Source organism: Leptosomus discolor, chromosome 4 (genome assembly GCF_034619465.1).
Source record: "Leptosomus discolor isolate bLepDis1 chromosome 4, bLepDis1.hap2, whole genome shotgun sequence".
Taxonomy (NCBI): Eukaryota; Metazoa; Chordata; class Aves; order Leptosomiformes; family Leptosomidae; genus Leptosomus; species Leptosomus discolor.
In genome coordinates this window covers 3,342,078-3,362,759 of record NC_141394.1, presented here as the reverse complement: position 1 = coordinate 3,362,759, position 20,682 = coordinate 3,342,078, and positions in this window count along the sequence as shown.

Genomic DNA, 20,682 nt, shown 5'->3' with positions numbered 1-20,682 from the left:
ACTTAAGTGGTTTACTGAGAGCTGTCAGAAATGCTCGTGTCATGTTGCCCTTCTTGAGTCGTCTAAGAATTGGAAGTTCATACCTGTCTGTATATGTTTGCAGCTGAAAATGGAAGGGACTTATTTTTGTTTTGAATGAAAAATACACGGCAAAAAGAGAAGAGTTGAGAAAAACAGGCTGAGGTGACGTTAAGATTTTTAAAATGACAAAACAGTTCAAAGTTTAAATTATTATAAAAGAATCCGCGGTGCACAATAGACAGTGGAAGCAGGAAACTAGTCCCAGCTTGATGGTTTTTGTTCTAGCATGTATGTCTTCTGTCCGTGTGTCCGCTGTCTGTAACGAGATCAAGCATGCACTGGAAAGTCCTTTATATGACAAGAAGCAAAACTTTGTGATAGGATTAGTGATACCTACCGCAAACAAATAAGGCCGTATGAGGATGAGAAAAGACCATTTGACTTCCCATCTGCTCCTTACCTTGCACAAAAGTTTTATAAGCTTCATGGTCTAGCACTGTTCTGGTAAAATTTGGAGAAGAGGAAGTAGATAGTGAGGTGGTTCTAGGAAATTTGCAAATGTTTCTAGCTAGAAAAGATGGCCTCAAAAGAAGACTCCAGAAAGATCTTTGAAAATTCAACACATGGAGAACTGGTGGGGAAAAGAAGAGAGTGGCACCTTAGCGTAGAGCACGTGGGAACTGGTGATACAGGAAGACAATTTTGTATTTAGTTAAGAGAGAGGAGAAAGCCATTGAAGGGAAACGGAGTTGACAGAGTAAAGGCAATTAATGAGGAAAATTGACTTTTTGTGCAGCATTTTGAGTGGATTTCTGTGCTGTAAAACGGAGGATGTCAAGGCTGACAAGGGAAGATTGAAGTATGTTAGATACAGGGCCAAGGTGCTAATGTCACCTGTTTGGACACACAAGAAAGCCTTTCCTTCAGAAAATCTGTGTAGGGAGATGGAGTGAGACTAAAATATCCCAGTGATGTGAGGACCAGGGAAAGATCCACATTGAAGGCAATACCTGGGCTTGGAGTCTGAATTACAGATGAGTTGTTAATGGTATTTATAAAGACTGAAAAATTAGTTAGGGCGGCAAGGTGGAAATTAAATGCTTTGATTTGTTCCTGCTGACTGCGAACTGATACCTGGCAACCCACAAAGCGTATCAGTACAAAGTTCACGGCGGGAAACTCTGTTTGGTATAAGGGCAAAGTATTGTCTAAGTTATATGTCATTGAAAACCCCTTTTTTAAAAAAAAAAACCAACTTTTTAATGTGTGTTCCCTTAAAGTAGCAGAAATCACCATCTATAGGGTTAATCACACAAGATGTGCTATAGGCAGGTGCTGGCATGCCCACATTTTTTTCAAACGTTCCGGTTTTGGAGAGGCAACGATTTTTTCTTCCAATGAGCATATATGAATGAGAATGTTACTCAAACTACTTTGATACTATGCTTTGATTTTCAGTTTCTGCCAAATATTCAGTTGAGATCAGCAGCTGTCTCGAATATTTTCAAACACAGCGATAGATGGAAAAATACTCTACAAAATAACAAATAATTGTGAAACTTTTCAGTAGAAAACACTGAAGGATAGCTGAGGCTTCCCTGAAATGCATTATTTTCTGGATACCTGCAGATTAATTTGAATATGTCAGTAACTAACTTTGTTTTCTGGAAATTTATATTCACCAAGAAGTCTCATAGAACGTACTGGAATGTCAGTGTGGGACCAAATTACTTGTGAACTTCAGGTAAATAAGTTTCATGTGTTTGATAACTTCCTCAATAGGATTATGTCAGTTTATTGTTTGTGGGAGTCAAGGTTATTGAAAGCATAAACATACAAAAAACCTGCTAGATCTTTTTTCAGATTAAAAATACAGTTATTTCGATAAATTCACTTAAGCAGAAATTTTCCCAGTGAAGAACCGTAACCAATCTGTTGAATTGTCAGTGATGATGCCCTGTGCTGTCACTGTATTCAGGTATATGTCGTTGCCTATGATGTTATAGAGACAGTCAGAAAAAAAGCTACAGCTTTCATCTCACACTGAATAAGTCAAAAATGAAAATTCTGAACTGACAGTTCTAGGCTCGCAGTGTATCTGTAACTTTTCTGATTTCTCCTATATATATATTAAGGTTCAATTTCAGTCATTTTGGGACAAGTGCTATGACAAAGTCAGATGTGCAAAGCTCTGAAAGAGCCGAGGTTTTTTTTAACAAGAATATTGAGCAGCAGATGCATAATGGCATGAAACTGCTCAGTAGGAGCCTCTGTAATGGTGCTGCATTTGTGTGCCTTAGCTAATGCCTTATGCACGAGTGCAAAATCACCATTTCCACGTTTGCGGAGGTCGTGATATAGCCTGAAGTTCTTAACCTTAAAATTGTAATTGGATTTTTTGCGTATTCTCAAAGGAGAACGAGGTGAATTTTTCTTTTTGTAAGATGCCCACATTCAGGAAGCCCTAAATGGAAACGAAACAAACTGGAAGGATTCGAACATCCTGAAACGAAGCAGCAGAGTAAGTTCCTCGTCAGCAGCACGAGGGACATGCTGTCACCGGCGGCGCAAAGAAAGGGGCTCGCGTGGCCCCGGCCTAGCCAGCCAAGCGGCTCACGTTCGTTTCAGATAAGTTGTACATGACACCAGTCTAAATCCAGAATTCCAGTGATATGAATATGAATTTACTCAGCGCTTGTAAACATCTTGATACAACATTAGTGCCATGCAACTGCGAAACACTTTAAAGGTATGCTTGATGACAGCCTAATGTAAGTGAGACCTGAATACGTGACACCCTAACGCGGAGCTGTGGTACTTGATTTGGCTGTGACTGGGCGTCTGTTCTTGAACCTAAAACACTGGTGATTTTTTGAGTAGCTGCTCTGCACCTCTTCTTTTTTTTTTTTTTTCTTTGTTTCCCCAGGAGAAAGAAAGACTCAATCCCATGTGAGTATGTTTTAGATTTTCTGAGCCGCTGGACCAGAAGGCTTGTTTGTGTACTGTGCAATTAGTAGTGTCCCTTTCCAATACGTGTTGGAATTAATATTTCTGTCATTCTAAATGGCTTTAGCTTCCTACAGCTTGCACCGATGATACTTATCTTTCAGCCAGCGCAGGAGCACTGTGATCCCTTTGATACTGAGTATGTGTGATGATGATATCACATATTTGCGCTTTGTATGTTCTACTCTCTTAAAATCTGTCATTTAAAAGAAATCAAAGCGTATGCTAAAAGCTCCACATTAAAAACCATGTACATTTTATTATTCTTCAGCTTATAGTTAAAGGCTGGAATCTTTTATTAAAGCATTCCATTTTTTATATACCAGCCTAAAGGGCATTTTTAGGTTAAAAACGGGTCAAATACAAGAGACCTTGCTCAGGATTTGGTCAAAACCCTGTTCATTGTTTGCTCTACATGTTTTTATCAACACGGGTAACAGTTTGCACATTTAACATAAAAACCCCCGGCTTTTGTTCCATTCCTGATGGAATCCAGGAGATTCTAGATCTAAGTATAATATTTTGGGGCAACCCAAACAATTTTTGTCTTCCTGTCACAGCGTAATGATACCTGTTCTCCACGTCTGAATGGCTGATAAACTTAGTGTTAAGGTGGGACAGCAAGAGAATCCAGATTGTTTTCCTCAGATGCGACTTAAGTTACGCTACTGTGACTGGAGAGTCTTCTCAGCTGCCAACTGCATAGCTGCTTCTCACCTTGTTTCTTCGAAAGGTAGCCTTTAGTTTATCCCTGGAAGCTCTGTGTGCATTTGTTCATATTGGCAAAGCTGGATAATTACAGTCTTGATTTTTCCACCTCGTATCAGGTGGCTGTACTTGTGATGCTAAATGGTGGTGCCCTACACACTCAGCAGATCCGTAGAATCTGTAAGAGTATTTTATGAGTAAGGTGCCACTCAGCACAAGGAGCTGCTCAGTGCGGGCAAAATCAGGCTTTTGAATTGTTTATTTATTGTTGGTTGGTTTTTTTTTAATGCAGGAAAACCCAATATTCTCCATTATGCTCCTTGTTCTGGTAGACATCCCGGCTTTCCATACACTTGCATGCGTTGAACCTCGTTGGGCTCCATGCTGGCTTTGATAGTTTCATGCAATGCAAATTTCGTTTAGGAAGGAAAAGCGCTCAGATAATACAGCAGGACTTAAATCAATGTGTGGATCATGCCTAGAATTCATGAGAGCATCGGAAAGGTGACCTGTCAGGTGCTGCGCTGTTCCCTGTACTCACCCTCAAGGCAGGAGGCGTGAAGAGGGGCATGACAGTGTATTTTGGCTGGGCTTATTTGATATACAGTTCTAGGACTGCAGCCAGCTGATGCGTGTTAGTGTCCTTCAGTCTCATCTAAATGTCAGGGTGTAGAATGGTGCAGAGAGTTTCCTTTGATAACTTTCCATTGGTGTGCCAAGAGGACCTCTGCAGAGCTGAGACCTCAAATCTTTTTATTTTTTTTTTCCTTCTGAAAAATCAAAGAAGTTTGCTTAAGGTATTAAAGATGGACAGAAAGGTGACAGGGGTCCCTCTTGCAGAATTTTTGGGTTGCACTGAAAGCAGAACTTAAAGAAACTGTCATAAGAGCTTGTGCCTGCAATATTTTTACTTTATTTGAAAGACAGAGGGCAGATTCAGGTACGCAGCTGAGACTTAGCATGCTTTACCAGGATCAGCCTCTGAGCTTTCTAGCGCTCATCTGTTGTTGCTTTATTATAATGATTCATTCCTGTATGTTAAAAAAATAAAAAATCCTTTGCTGAATGCATCATTCTAGCCTTGCCACCGATTGGAATGTTAATACAAAATAAGTGTGGACAATTACAGCACTTATTACCCGTTCTGTCACTTGTGTAGTCTTGTAGCGCAGGTCAAAAAGAGAATGCTTTTGATGTAGATGGATTTCATAGCCCCCTGATTTATAGCACAAGGAGCATTACTCAGTATGGCCTGACACAGCCCTGCGAATTGTTTCATACAGCATCACTTTCTTTTGGATCAGATGCCTGTTGTGGATTTGCATAGAGGATACCTCATCTAAATTTATTGCACCGGAGACAAGTGAGTCAGACGTTATCATGACTATACTGGCTGCGTGTCTCTGCCTACTGGTTTAAAGGGAGCATAAATTATTTTGCCATTATTAGTCGTATCTTGAGAGACTGAACAGCATTTCGTTCTAGTGAAAATGTTACAAAGTTTGCTGCATCAGGTTTACTTACGGTTTTGTGGCTACATCGTGCAATACGTTGCATCTAGCACTCAACGGCCTGCTTTGCTCATCTTTGCTCTGATTTAGATTTGAACGTATCGCTGTCCTGTTATAAACAGTAGCTTAAAGAAAAAAAATAAACAGTGATATGTCCTTAGCCGTAGTCCCAGGCACCTCAGCTCAGAGCTTTGTTTTGTCTCTAGTGCTGCCAGCACCAAATTCTGCTGAGGTCTATTCTGCTGAGGTCTCTTCTGCAGCATGTCTGTCGTCTTATCCACTAGCTAAAGTTGTGCTACACTCAACTTTCAGCCTATCTACTGAGGCTACCTGCTTGCTAGCCAACGTTGTACAATTTACTTTCCCTTTAAAGTAAGAACATTTGTCTTTCTATCATTTCTCCTGGCATGCCTGTACCACCTTCAGAACTGCCTGCTCAGTTCCTCCTCCATCCTAACTCCGCTCTTTAGCAACAAGCAGTGTTTCTTCTTTTTATGTCTTCACCCTTCCTCTCTTTGGTGCAACAAATCCAAAACCTACTGGTAATGGCAGTTTCCTGCTATCTGTTCCACTAAGAAGCGTGTTTGAAATGTCTTTCCTTGTCATGAAAATTCCGTTTTAACAGTGCTCTTCCCGGGAGGTCTATTAATCCAACAGTAATCCAATAGACAGAACAGCCAAAATAATACCCTGTGCTTGGCACATTTTCATTCTTCAGGTAACCTAGAGCTGTAGTTGGACAAATTGTATTCTTTAACTTTTAATTCAATGCTGATTATTGTAAGACTGTGTCATACAATATGATTTCTCCACGTCGAGCACTTTTGCAGCATGCAGTGGTTAGATGAGACCAGAATGCTTCAGAGATGAAAGTCAGCCACTTGAAGCCCACAAACATAGAAAGTCTCTTTTTACGGGGTCAATGCCTAAATTGTTTCTACATAGCAAAATTTATACAAAATATTTTCCATCTCGATTCACACAGACAACTGAACCACTTTATTTTACTTTTGAATTTGCAATGATATTCTGCTAATAGCCTGAAATTTTATTTCTGGTATTTAGTTTCGTTTTTCAACTGAGATGATTAAACGTCTGCTTAATATTCTAAAAAGCACTTTCACTTAACAATTATTTAAAATTAGGTTCAGTAAACATTTTAAAATTTCTGTTTTCCTTCTTGTGCTGTAGCTTGTACGTTCTGTTATTCTCCTAGCGTTTTTATTGGAATTACTTTTCAGTGCTTCTCTGCTGAAATTACCTCAAAGCATTTTGCATGATAAACGTGGATTTGCTTTTTATATCTCTTTTTGGTTTGGAGAACATCTGCTTTCACCGACATTTAAAATATAATTTTAGCTGTGGACAGATTTGTGAGCTGTTTGAAAGAATCCCCCAAACTTTATGTATGTCCTGGCAGACAAAGAGTAAGAGGTGATTTTCATTGTTTTTGAGATATACTTTAGAAGGTTTTTCTTGTTGAGTTTTGTTGAGAAATTGAGGAATAATATGAGTGAGTGCATAACAGAGCTTTCATCAAATCCCAATAATTATATTAAATCAAATAAAAATGGTAGACGTGTCTAGGTAGAGGTAACAATGCTTTGCTGTAGCAACAAAGTCCTAAGGATACGAGCAAAACAGGTTTGTAAATAGTATTCATGTCTTTTTTTTTAGACCAGCTGATAGAGTTGCAAATTTATACCAGCTTTAATTACTCAAAGAAGGATTTCTGTGCATGAATGCTTGATTATTTTATCAATTATAGCATTTAGCCTAATAAGATATGTTTCACTCTACCTACAAACCTATCTTTTTTCTCCATTGGTACAGGACACGGTTGTGTATCACTGTGCTGCTGTAAATATACACCCATGTTTTATCCTTAGATGTAACTGCTGCAGTTGGTTCTTGGTACATATTTCCTCATACATACGTTGATTGATGGATGCATAGATCCGCTCTGGCATATTAAGAGCATTGTACATGTGGGCTTTTGTTTAGGGGATTTTTGGCTTAATTTTTTTCTCCCCTGTAGGACGAAAAGATTATTTTCCCCTTGTATGCCTTCTTTATCTTTTAGTTGGTAGTCTGACATTAGACAGGTAGATCATCTGCCGGCGATTTTAGACGCTGAACATATTTCGTTCTTCTTCACATCTTGGATTTATATATTCAGCTTTGATCCCCATTACAGACCTATACATTTGCTGAAGGAAGGTTTGAGATTTATTGTAGTCTGTCCCTGTTTCAGGATCTTGCAGTTTGCTTTTATAAGAAGATAGCGACAGAAATTTAATTCAGTAGTGAAAAGCCTGTGTATTGAAATTCTGGCTACTTTAAGGTACAAATTGCGTTTGTCATAAAAAGAGAACATTGGGTAGCAAGGTGTGGTGTAAATGTTTTACCGGCATCGCTTTTGGACAGATGTATCAAAGATTCATAAGTAGCAAAACCATGAATGAGTTATGTAGGTCATCCAAGTGAGTGCCTTTGTAACAATACAGTCGTGCTTTTAGCGTATGCCACAAATAATGTGAGAGAAAATAGCCTTATTAACAATGGATTTAGAGATTTGTTGTTGTTGTTGTTGCTCTTTTCTTATCTGGGTACTTGCACAGAAAGGTTTCCTTAGTAACATGAATCTGTCTGTTCGAGTCTCAGAGGGTGAAAACAAATTTAATTAACTGAATTCAGGAGACCCTTTGAAATACTCTAACAAAACTTTTCTATGAACAGTAATGTAACAATTAATGAGATCTGATGTCTTGGGGCCACCTATGCTTGGACATCAATGTTGTGTGGCCCACTGAGAGTCCACGAAACCTGTACTGCTCTCTGGAACGGACCATCTACTGCCTCACAAGTATGAGGCTGTGAGTGCACCATCTGCCCAGGAACAAACATTATTCCATCTGTTTGTTAAGCTTTTCATGCTGAAAAGTGAGGGTGTTCTGTAGCTTTTGTTTCAGATTTAAGGAAAGCGATGAAGAAAGATGGCATGGATTATGCCTATCCCAGTGGTGTACGTACACTGGACTGGTGTGTTACTGAGGTAGAGAAGTGTCATTGCAGGTTTTGGAAGCTGGAAAACCAAGACTTGAGAAAAACTTATGCAAGTCACTGAAGCGTACGTGGAAGACTACATGGGAGCTCTTCCGTGGTGAACGCCATTTTGGAGGTGGATAAATGGAGAAAAATAATACCTAAAATGTTGATTTGTTGCCCCATATAGGAAAACAATAACATTGATGGTGAGTTATCTGAGAGCATGATCAGACTCTCAAATTATTTCACTGAAATAAGTTTGTGAATGAGTTAAAAAGCTATGGACAAAACTGAAAAACCCTCTTCTGATTTCCAAAGTGCCAACGCAACGGTTGGTGCTTGATTTCACGCTTGACCCTGCATTTTCTCTCCTTCTTCAGTGCAGGAAAGAAAGCAGAGCTCTTACTTGAGAATACCTGTTCCGTTAGCTAGTTCTCTCATGAAAGGCTGATCTGCCTCTCCTCTTGCGGTCTGCCATGTTATTGGTTTGCCTGCTGCTTTCCAGTTATTCCTGGAAATAGAGGATAACACATTATGGCTTAAAGCAGAAGCCTGAATTGGCTCAGGACCAGCTTTAAAACTCGGAGAATGTGAAGGTGGGTTAAAGCTGTCAACCTCTCCTTTCCTGCCTTGGCACGTAATCCTTCTCTTTCTACACAAACTATTAAACTTGCTCACCAGACAGGATTTCCAAGACTCCAAGCCTTAATTTGTTACTGCAAAAATTATATGCATTTAAATTATCTGAGGGACATTTTAGGACTGAAAGCTTTTTTGTTACCTACATGTTAGAAAGATGACAAACCTCTATTATTCTATCAAAAAAGCCACCATTTAAATTACTCTACACGCAGCGTAATGCTTTCCTGAGTTGTTCCTAATGAAGGTCGGGTTTATGAGATAATATGCTATTATTGGATGGTTTCTTGCTGCTTTGTATGCTTTATACGTTTGACAGCTCAAGAAACAGCAATTCGTTTACACAGAAAATGTTTCCCCATAAGCAAACCAGTCTATAGAAGTGTGTTGGCGGATTGATCACGTTTCAGGGGTAACGCTTTCGCCATGTGCGTGCCTTAAGCGCCGGTTACTCGGTCAAACAAGCGTTTTACGGTTAGAAGGGGACTTGCTCTGCTTCTTAATACCCGTCCTGCTTTCTGCATACAGCGGTCAGGGTTAGTTTCTGGACATCAAATAGGGCGAACAACGGAGGGGTGATGTCTTAGTCGAAAGAGAGTTGTGGCGACACGTGAGCAGAGGGGAAGGCTGCAATGCCCCGTGCACAGGGAACACCATTTGGCTTGGCAAGACACACCATTGATCTCCTTGGGAGCACACGGAGTCAAGATAAACTGCATTCCAGCGGAATAAATACACCCGCAGGAACTTTGGGCTACTGAGGCTTGCAAGCCTGGGCTAGCGCATCTGAAGTTGGGTTAGGTATTTTCTGTAGATCGCCATGTGTTCTTTGGCATAGACATCTCCTGGGGGTGCATATGTCCTTCTGTAGGGTCCTTCTTGGCCCTTTAGAAGCACCTTGCTGAAGAGCTTCAGTTTAGTCTTTTAACCTGCGGTCTTCAGGTGAAAGCAAATGAAAAATATTATAGATTTGATTATAGTTAAAGGGTTTTGGGTGCATTTTTTTCCTGGTACTGACATTTTGGTACTTTGGAACATACGTACACTGGGAGGTTAAAGCAGGTAGGAGTACGTGTGACACATGCAGGAGCTTCCTGCCTTAGCCATAAGAATATCTGTATTCACAGTAACGCGGAAAGGTCAGCTGAATCAATGGTACCTTTAGACACAGCTTTTAAATGCAGATCCTCAGAAACACTGCTTAGTGACATTTTAGTAACAACCTGAGTTTTCACTTGACTATAGCACAGAAGTAGAAGCAAAAATTTACCAAATGTTGAAAGCAGAACCTATATCAGAGTGAGAATCGGACACAGACAATGCTTCTTAGCTTCTTCACGTATTGAAGACTACTCTTCATTTTTCTTGCTGTATCGATGCCTGTTGGGAAGATGCTGCTGCCCTGTATACTCAGATGTTTCTGACTTATTGGATTCCCTGGGAGTGAAACTTGGACTTTTACGGGAACAAGTCAAGAATCGCAATGCACCCAAAGGCTTCCTAATGATTAGGTTTCTTATAACCCAGACTTTTGTCCCAAACAATCTAAATAATAACTTAAAAAGTTTGCTGTTATGAGCTTTTGTTGTAGTTCCTGAGGGGTAAAGCAAGACTTCAGAGGAGGTAAATTTGTCAAGTAAAACCTGTGAAAAAGCTCTGCTGTGATTTAAGGAAGGGGAAGTGTACACGTAAGCACATGTCCAAAGACAGAAATTTCAAAAGATCTGTAAATAAAATAAGGATTCACAATCCTTTATATAAAACTGTTTTGAGAGCCATCTTTCTGCTTGTCACTGCTCTCAGCAATGTTTCTTCTTGGAGTGAAATTCATCTCAGTAACAAAATCCAGGGTAGGTCTTTCCACATCCCTCGGGGCTTGTGCAGATCTGTGGGGATTTGGTGACTCGTGTGGCTTGCGCCGTTACTTCTCTTGGGCTCCACGGCCACTTTCTGTAAACTGATCTTGCACGTAGCAGGTCCCATTGTTGGGGCAGGCCAGGTCGAAGCTCAGCAGCGCAGGATCTGATGTAACTTCAGTGTCTGGAGGTTTCAGTATGCCTTTGGAAGTGTTGCTAAGGAATTAAGCTATAGGTCAAAACGACCTATAGGAGAAGGATGAGAATATCTTCTCGGTAGCCCCCTTTTTGTGGGAAGCAGATGTCATCTACTTATTATTCTTACGCTTCTGCTTTTCAGAAGTTGAGTACCTGAGCTTTCAGAGTGAATTTAATTGCCGTTCTACAGTAGACATAAGGCACAGTTATGCTTACTGATTGTGAATTGCTTCAGAATCAACTATAGGAAGAGGAATGCCTAGTTTTACATTGTCATACTGTTTAACTGGGTACAGTAAAAAGTACATTAAAAATTATTCGTACCTAAATAGAAGATTTAGATCAACTTGAGAACATGGAAAAAATCCCCTTAAAATACTTAAATCAAACTTCATTATTGCCATTATTTAAAATAATGAAACAAAATAGTTCGAGTACATATATATTCCATGTATATAGTTGAAAGCAATGTAAGCAAAGGAAAAGTATTTCCTGTGTATCAAAGGATGTTGAAAAGTAATTCAGTCAATCAACAGACATTGTGTAAATTTAGATGTATGTATTTTTCACCCCAGAGGAACACATGAAGAAAGATAGAATATCAAGGTTTCAAATGTCAGAATGTGGGAAATCTGTGGAAATTTTATTCAGCTCCTCAACAAATGTACAGTTGGAAAGGTTTTAATTACAAGTTCACATAGAGGTTTTTTTCCCCCACAGGACCCCTGCCTTTTACACTGTGTGTGAGTGTGTGTGTATATATATAGTTTCTGTATGCACTTACACAGATGTACAGTGGTCACCATGGGGTTAATTGTTGAACATTTGCTTGTACTGGATCATATGGTACATGCCCCTAAGCCTTATTTACTTTGCCATCCAGACCCCGCAGAGTACAAAATTACTAATTTCCTTGTGTGCTCCTTTGTTATGTGCTTTAGCTGTGGTATTGAACTGCTTCACAAACCCTAGGGCATTTATCTTCACAGCAATCTTAAGAGTTTCCTTGTTTCCCCTTTCTTATCCATTATTTAGTGCAGAACAAAATGTAAAGTAGAAAGTTTTCACTAATTTTGAGCGTCAAGCTTGGTCCAGTTTTCCGCCAGTCCTGGTATTCGTGTAGTACTTCCTGAATTCAAAGCACAGTTCCTGTTGATTTGCAGAGTCAGCACATCAGTTTTATAAACCCTGGAGCTGCAAATCACTGGACTCTGGGGAATTTTTTCACCCTATATGCTTGCTTCATTCTTATACTGTGTCTGAAACATCAGCTATTGGTCAGTATTAGGGTCACTAGAAAGAAGGTCGACCTGGTTTGGTGTCGCCATTCTTTTGTTGCAAAGGACAAAACTGACTCATTCACAGCACTTGGCCTTTTTCTAATGAACGAGACTGGGCTGGGAGGCAAAGAGAGGGGGGAAGGAAAGGGAAAGGAACACAGTGTATGTGCGTATTGTGAAAGGCGGCGTTCAAATTGCAGTGTTTGTGCCTAAAGGACCTGAGCTGTGTTACACAGCACACCTTTATTTCCTTTTAGCGCGCTTTGCTTTCCAGTCTTAACCTTTAACACAATTATTTCATGTGAAATTTACTACTTTTTTTTTGAGTAAACAATAAAAAAGGAAAAATTCTATCATGTGGAGCCACACTGGTCTCCACATGGGACTTTGAATTATACAGCGCTGCTTGATCTAACTCAGCAAGTTGAGAAGCTATTATTTTTTTCAAGTAGACCAGCTACTGCAGATGGAGGCCATAGGATTTCAAACCGTACTACGTGACAGCGGAAAAGTGTTGAAACTCGTCTCCATGTGTTGTGTAGACATGGTGGGCTTCTGTCGTGCACCTATAAACAGAGGGCATCTCGGCTGGAAAAATGGCATTATCCAATATCAGTGCTGTAATTATTGTTTCTGTTAGAAGGATGAGAATTGATGCATCTCAGTTCTTCATGATCAGCTTTAATATTCAGAGGAAAAATTCTATTTAGATTTGTGTGGGAAACAGCCCCACATTGTTCAGTTTTTCTGAAAGAAATTTTAAAATAATGCTGGTGTTCTTTACAGGTGAAACTGAGATTATTGGGACAGTAAATAATGAGGTACATAACTCACTGAGCAAATGCAAACCTGTACATTGAGGAATAAAGAATTCAGATAATTTGTAAAGAACATGGTATTGCATTTCAGAATGCAAATGATCCAATTTATGCATCTTTACATCAGGATGAATTTACATAGCTTGTACGATTTATGTGATCTAAGCTACATTTAGTGAAAAAAGAAGAAGCAATGACCAGCCATGGTGATTGTCCATGAGTGCTCAACACTAAGTCAACCCAAAGGCAAACCGTTTCTTTAGAGGAGGAATGACCCACCTTATTAAAATATGCAAATTATAATTGCATGCAATGTCTGGCCCACCCCAAAAAGCCCAAACCAAATCTTAAATTAACATTCACAGTCAAGCAGGTGCTGACTTGTGCCTGCCGTATCTTAGGAGTATCTGGGCTGTAAAGACGATGATACTGGTGTAAATAAATGTAGTGCGATATGTGCGTTAAATTTGTGCTGATTTGAGGTTAGAAGTATTGCATTTATTAGCTTCATTGTCATCACATTAACTTCATTTCCTGTTTCTAGGAGTGTTTTCTGAAAGTTTCTGTAAGCTATTCCAAGTCCTTCTGTGCTACCTTAAGACTTTGAGCAGAACCTTAAAGAATGAAGCCAAAATCCTTCAGCCCTCAGGGATCACACTTGGCTTTCTGGGCAGCTACAGTTAGAATTACCACTATTTCCAGTAATTGGATGATTATCTACCTATTGCTAGTATGGTGTCTGTGACCTACACCGACATTGAATTTTAGTGCTGGACAACGATACACATAGGAGTTGCTCAAAACAAATCTAGCCCAGAAGAGCAGTTAACACGGCTGTTATTCTGCAGGAAATTTGGGTTGGGTGAGTGTATAAAAGTACAGCCATGGGACCACACAAATATGGTAGTGTGTAAAGCCATGGAAGCTTGAAGATCAGTTGAAAATCACGATTGAAATGCGCACCGTTGCCGAATGTCTAGGATGGTCTAACACAGCTCTATAATGTCCCCTCCAGCACAGTCATAGAATCATGTGGGTTGGAAGGGACTTTCGGAAATCATTTAGTCCAATCTTCAGCTCAAACTGGTCCAGTTAGAGCAGGTTGTTTGTGACCACGCGCAATGAATGCCTGCAAGGATGGAGATTCCACAACTGCTCTGGGCAGCCTGTTCTTTCATCCTTGCTCAGTTTTTCCATGAGAAAAATAATAATGACTATATGAAGCTAAGATTTTCTCACTGGCCTTTGTGTGAAAATTATGAATTAAATACAGAATAACAAAACTTTAAAACATCTACAGTCTCGAGTAATAAGGGGAATAAAGGAGTGAACTAAAATAATTTTTTTTTTCCAAAGGATACCTACAGTCTGGTTACCAGAGATTGCTTGCCCAAGGAGCTTATAATTGGGGCACTGGACTTTTTTAGACCTGCGGTCAGTCCTTCATGGGGGCAGGGTCTGCGGATTGGTTTCAAGGAAATTGCAAACTAGGAAAAGCAGAAGAAAAGTTAATATATGTTCTAGAACATTCTACGTATGTGAAAGATTTCGGAGGGGATCTGTATCTTCACTGGGAGGTTTGGTAAACTGCAGGTTTTTAAAAGCTGAAAATGGTTGAGCTTCAGAGATGTGGACAGGGAAGATTTCTGGTCAATGTTAATTGCTACAGACACTTTAATGACTTTTGACAATTTACATTACCTGAACATTTTCCCTAAAGCTGTGTTAAAGGTCTCAATCTTCTCTTCCTTCCTGAATCACCGAACGTTTCTTTAAAAAGTTCAATATTTGTGATGCTCTTATGTCTCTGTTTCTTATTAGAAGAAATACTCCATAGGAAAATCTTCAAAAAGTGGGAAGATCTGCAGACAACATGAAGGTAAACAGACTTTGACGTTAAGGGATACTTGCAATTTATTAATGAGAATTTCCATCCTATTATTAAATTTCTATATATAGGACACCAAGAACATTCTACTATGTGCTTCTCGAGATAGTAAACGTTCCTGGGTTTCATACAATTGAATAGGTTCGTAATTTATGAGTATGCCTTCCTCATGGAAAAGTGAGTCTGTGGAAGATTACATTAGTGTTTGTTCTTCCCTGTTTTAAGCCTGATAGCAGTTACACGCAGTGTAGAGGTTACTTTAATTTTTTCCTAGAGACGGAACGGGCTTTACCTCGCCGTAAGCGGATAATTCTTAGGTGGCGCTCGTTACTTCATTACAGCTACCTTGAATCAAGCAGTGCCTCAGCCAGATTTTAGGATTATTCATATGCCTACTCAATTCAAATGACGTTTCTACGCTAGATGAAATGTTATCATCTTTAATAAGAAAAACCTAATCATCCTAGCTTATTGATGGTGACAGCTTATGACATGTTCTTTTTCTTTCAACGAGCAAATAAACAAAGCTAAACAAACCCTACACAGAGGATTCATCCTGAAGTGCTCTAAAATACTGCAGAATTGCTAATTATTAGATTCAACCTCTGCATGTAATAATACCGCTTTTTTTTTTTCTTTAAACTTCAGCGGGAGTATTGTTAGATGCTCTCATTAGATGTTATGTGTTATCTTTAGTACAAAACGCACGACTCTTGTTTTGCTTTCATGCATTCCTATTATGCTTCCACTTAACAATACTTACCAGCAGGAAACAATGAAAAAATGCCTTTGAGACTACTTTGATCTTCCTCCTCCCCATTGAATAGCTTTGGTTTTGATGTTGTCCTGCTGTTTATTTGCTTGCTTACATAGCCTAGGAAGATAAAAGATAGAATCAATACTTTAGAATCTCCTATCAGCTTTTGCTGAAGCATTTATCAGTGGTTCTCGCTCTTTTCTCAGGCCCCATGTTCTGTTTAACATCACCAGTTCCTCCCTTTCAGTACTGATTAGTGTGTTTGTACTTCAGAAATAGTGTGTTCTGTTTCTCTCTTTCTGCAAGGTTCTCGCTCCTTGTTGTTTGACATTAAAACATAAGATTTCTGGATTAAAATGAGAACAACCACTGTTACTGCTACTGCTGTCATGTGTTGTTAGTGGCTGTGACACACAGCAGGTTAGAAGTTACTATAAAAAGCAGAGGACACATTTCATCATGCACCTGTTTAATGTTGCGTTCTGTACCTTAATCAAATATTGGAAAACAGTTCTGCCGGTGATGGTGTTTAACTGTGTTTAGGGAGAACTTAAGTGAACATTATTATTCTCCCTGTTTCATGGTCCAAGCTCAACGCTATGCTTCATGCAGTAACCAGAACGTTGGGTTTTGTTTTGTTTTTTTTTTTTTTTTAAAAAAAAAATAAAATTATTTGGCTATTATTTTAAAGATGCTCAGGGGACCGTACAAAATGCAAACCAAATTAAGATGTATTGAAAACCAGGAAGCTGAATGAGACTCATTTGGCAACATCAACACACACTCTAAGTATCTCGGTCTCCGTTGAATGCATACCTCATGTGAGTAATTACCTTAACTCAGCCTTTTTGGAGAGGTGACTGCCAAGGGGCACACAACAAAGAATGTCCATGCATTCAAGGTGGGAGTCCTGGGTTCGCTGTCTAGTTTTTGAAACTGAATTTTCATCCTGGCAGGTGCAACCAAGACCGAAGCTGGGAAGCAATAGTGTTTCACAGACAAATACATAGCGCAGCACTCCTGGTAGGTTTCTAATGAGGTGAGGTAATATGTAGGGTTTTTTAATGGTTTGAACTTACTACTATTCTGCAACCTATCACTGTTTCATGTCCTGCCACTTCTAAGAAATAGACCCGAACATCATTCACCACTTTCTGTCCAAACAAAGAGCCTGAATCCAATTTATTAGAACAGAATGAGTCTAGCCTTTGACTTCTCTACAGAGATACTGTTGTTAATTAAATCAAAGTCCTTTCCATACACAGCACTACCAGTTCTAGCCCTGCCTCCGTTCCCCAAACAGTATATGACATTGATGGATAAACTCAATTAAAGCGTGAGCATTAGAGAAGTAATGTGGAGAGCTGAAGTGATCTTTACCAATCCACCTTTAAAAATTGCAATAAATATTTCAAAATGAAGCGTTCATAAATTATGCTGAGGATACCCGTTAGTGAGATTGGATGGAAATTCAATTCAATTATTCTAAGTAAGTTTGCTTGTAGTTAGGCAATGGCGTTTGTTTTCTCTCCAATTACATTATAGTGTCTTACAGATAGTTTAAAACCGGGATGCAACTAGTGCAAAAACCACTTCTGCGTTTTCAGTAGCTAACACTGAAGTGGGATCCCACTGTGATTCGACATTTTCTTGCAGTTTGTCTTTCTCGAGCTAACAAGTATCTAAATGTATACAGTAATTGCCGTTAGAGTGCACTAACTCCTAAAGTAAAACACCATGACTTAAAAAAATACACATACACAACTCTAATACGCTGAATTACTTCCCTCAAATGTTAAAACTGTGCTTGGGGATTGACCTGTTGTTTGACGCTTGAAAAATTAGGTGATTTAGTAAAGTGTTAAAAAAAAGAGAACAACTTCTTGGTTAAATCCTCCTGTGTTTGCTAGTAAAGTGGGTCTCCTTTGTGTTTGCTGGCGCAGGGGGCTCTGATTTTCAGTGTATCCTTTTCACTAACTTTCCTTTGCAGAAGAGGAAACTGTTGGGTAAAAGATTCATCATGAAGGACCTTTGCATTCCACCAGTCTCCTGAAGCTCGATCTGCTTTTCTGGGCTACAGAGGCTGAGGTACAACACAGTGCAGACCTCTAAATTGTTCTAAATTGTTGCGCTGGGAACTGGATAGTCAAGGAACTACCAAGGAAGCGTCAAGCCATGTTTATGGGGCTTTTTTTTTTTTCCCGGTGATGTGTCTTTGACTTGGGTCCTTATTGTTTGATCTGTCCTTTTAAGTCTGTTACTTCATAATCACCAGATTTTAATATCTTTTATAAGAAAAATCTGCATAGTCGAGAATGAAGTTTTAGGAGGCAAATTTTCAAAAGTTTCTCGTCTTCAAAACAGAACTTTGCCAAAACATCCATCTTTAACAGTTGTTAATCAGCTGTTCCTAGGCTGAAATGTCCATTTCGTGTCAGTGAAACATTTCCGTAGACACGATCTGATTTTTTTAGATTTATCTTATTAGCATTTGCACAAGATTTACTTTGGACTTGTGTGTATTTTAATAATCCGGATGGCTTCACATTTTTGTTCAGAGTCAAGAGATGACTTCTGCTTGATTTTGCCAGGGTAGAATTGAATCAAAAATATCCACTTTTTAAAAAAGCTGTATTTAAAGATGACTATTTAACTCACACTGGAAATAATTAAATTACTTCAGACCACATGGGATAACTTTATTGGAACTGAAACATGATTTATGAACAGCTGCAAGTACCAAAATATAAAAGAAGGGGGAAAAACCTTCTTTAATAACACATCAATATTGAATGTATTGAAAAACAGATCCTTGGCCAATGTTTTTCTAAACCCTGAAAAAAGCTCTTTTAATCTTAACACACACTTTTCCCCATCTATCCTCCATGTGTTAAAGCCCCCTAAAACGATAATGGAAAAGATGTCTGCGGATGTGATGGGGTAATGTATTTCAATCACTTTTTTCTGAAGAATGGTGTGACACACAATATTTTAAACTTAATGTTCTCAGTGATGGGCGCATAAGGAAGACTTGCACATCTAATAGTTTCTATTTAATTAATATGCAGTTATCTTTGCACTTGGGAGGGTGGTCTAGAGGCTAAGGTGCTTGGCTTGGATGTAAACCACCCAGGGGCAGTTTTCAGTTAAGGCAGAGCTGTCCTTTGTGGCACGAGGTCAATCTTCTCCACCAGCCTGAGCCCTTGCTTTCCATTTGTAATGTAAAAATCGTATTTCCTTCGCAGAGCTGTGTAGGGCTAAAGAACGGTGCGTAGTTGTGACAGATTCAGGTACCGTGGTGGAGTGTCTGGCTTCTGCCTCCATAGACAGATAGTAAATTCAGGCAGTTTGAGAAAGAATCCGCCAGGTAACGCGGCCACATCGCTTAAAGGAGGTACTGATGCATCTAATAATCGTGCAATAAAATAGTGACCTTTACAAGAATATCCACTTCAAGTACAACGGGGCAAATCAGAACAATCTGTGTGTAACCAAATTGTCTTTGTCAGTTGGTACAGCTGTGTGTGACCAAATTAAGTGAACGCTGGACAGTAAGGTCAGTACCAGCTGTAAAGGCAAAACTACTCTTCTTTTGATCTGTCTGTTGAACAGACAGAATTAGACCAGATTCAGGTAAGAAATATTTCCTATTGTAGGTGGTTTGTTCTATGATTTTTCTAAATGCTAGGAAGGACAAGAATGGTTTTGTTTGGTGGGTTTTTTTTTTTCAGTCACATAAATACCAACCATAAATGCCCTTGGGAGCATGAAATAAACACTGCTGATGGCCACCAAGCTCCTGCTCTGCTGCTGCTGAACCCGGCAGTTCCTGCCTGTGGGCCTGCTCTTAATTCAGATGTTCTGATAACTTTTCACTGCTAATGACCTGGCTGGAGCGCAGCTTTGACCAGCGCTGGAAAAGTGGGGTTGTAAGCAACGTGCCGCCTCCTTGTTTCAAAGTAGGTTTTTGTCATTGGTAACTTGAACAGAAGATCCCACACAGGGATATTTTGAGATTTGTGTTCCATTTACATACCTCTGCGTCTCGTAATGTAGGTGAGGCTGGTGGCTAAACAGTTATGGTACACAAAATGAGGCAGTGCAGGGTGTTGAACCTGGTGTCCAGACATGTGTCAAAAACTACTCTGGAGCCTCTTTTCTCAGTTTTGCTTTGCAGAAACAGGAAAATCAGGATTATGCAGTGAACTACAGAACAGACATAGCTGATGATGAATATTTAGTTGTATTTTACCCTTTGCTAGTGTAGATGACTTTCCATGCTGTCTCCTGTTGACTTTTCTTGTGTATGTTAGTTTCATAATGATACACGTGTGGAACTCAGGCTCCCTAACCTGAGCCTCGTTCCTATAGTGAAAGGGAATGAAAAAGTAGGACAGTTGGTATAGTATCACTTGAGTTCCTATAAAGTTTAGATTTTAGTCCAGTTTTATAGGAATTTTTAGTGTGTGATGGAAGATGCATAGTGGCCTGTTTATAAAACAGCTTTAAATAACCATATTGGTCATTATTTTAATTTCAGGAGAAGGTGGTTAAAAAAAAAAAGCAACACCAACAAAAAATCACCCACAAAATGCAGATAAACCAAAGACTGAACCTTCAGCTAAGCATCCTTGTTGCAAACAAACAGCTAGATTTCCTTTCAGTCTCTTAAGCTGCTTGCAGGCTCCACGGTTTTTCTCTTCCCGTATTATATTTGAGAAATTGGCTGTGGAGGATGTACCGGCTGATCCGAGCTTCAAACAGATCCTTGACTTTGCCCCTTTCAGTCAGCCATCTCTGCAGTGAAGTATGACTTGGCATCAGCTTATCAGGCTTATTTTCCTTTGGCCTCTGGAAGGTGCTATTCCGTGAACAAAAGAGCAGTGCGCTTGGTGGTCATGCCTTCCCCAAGTTCCTCATGCTGGTGGTCTGGCTGTGCAGGCTCTGGAACA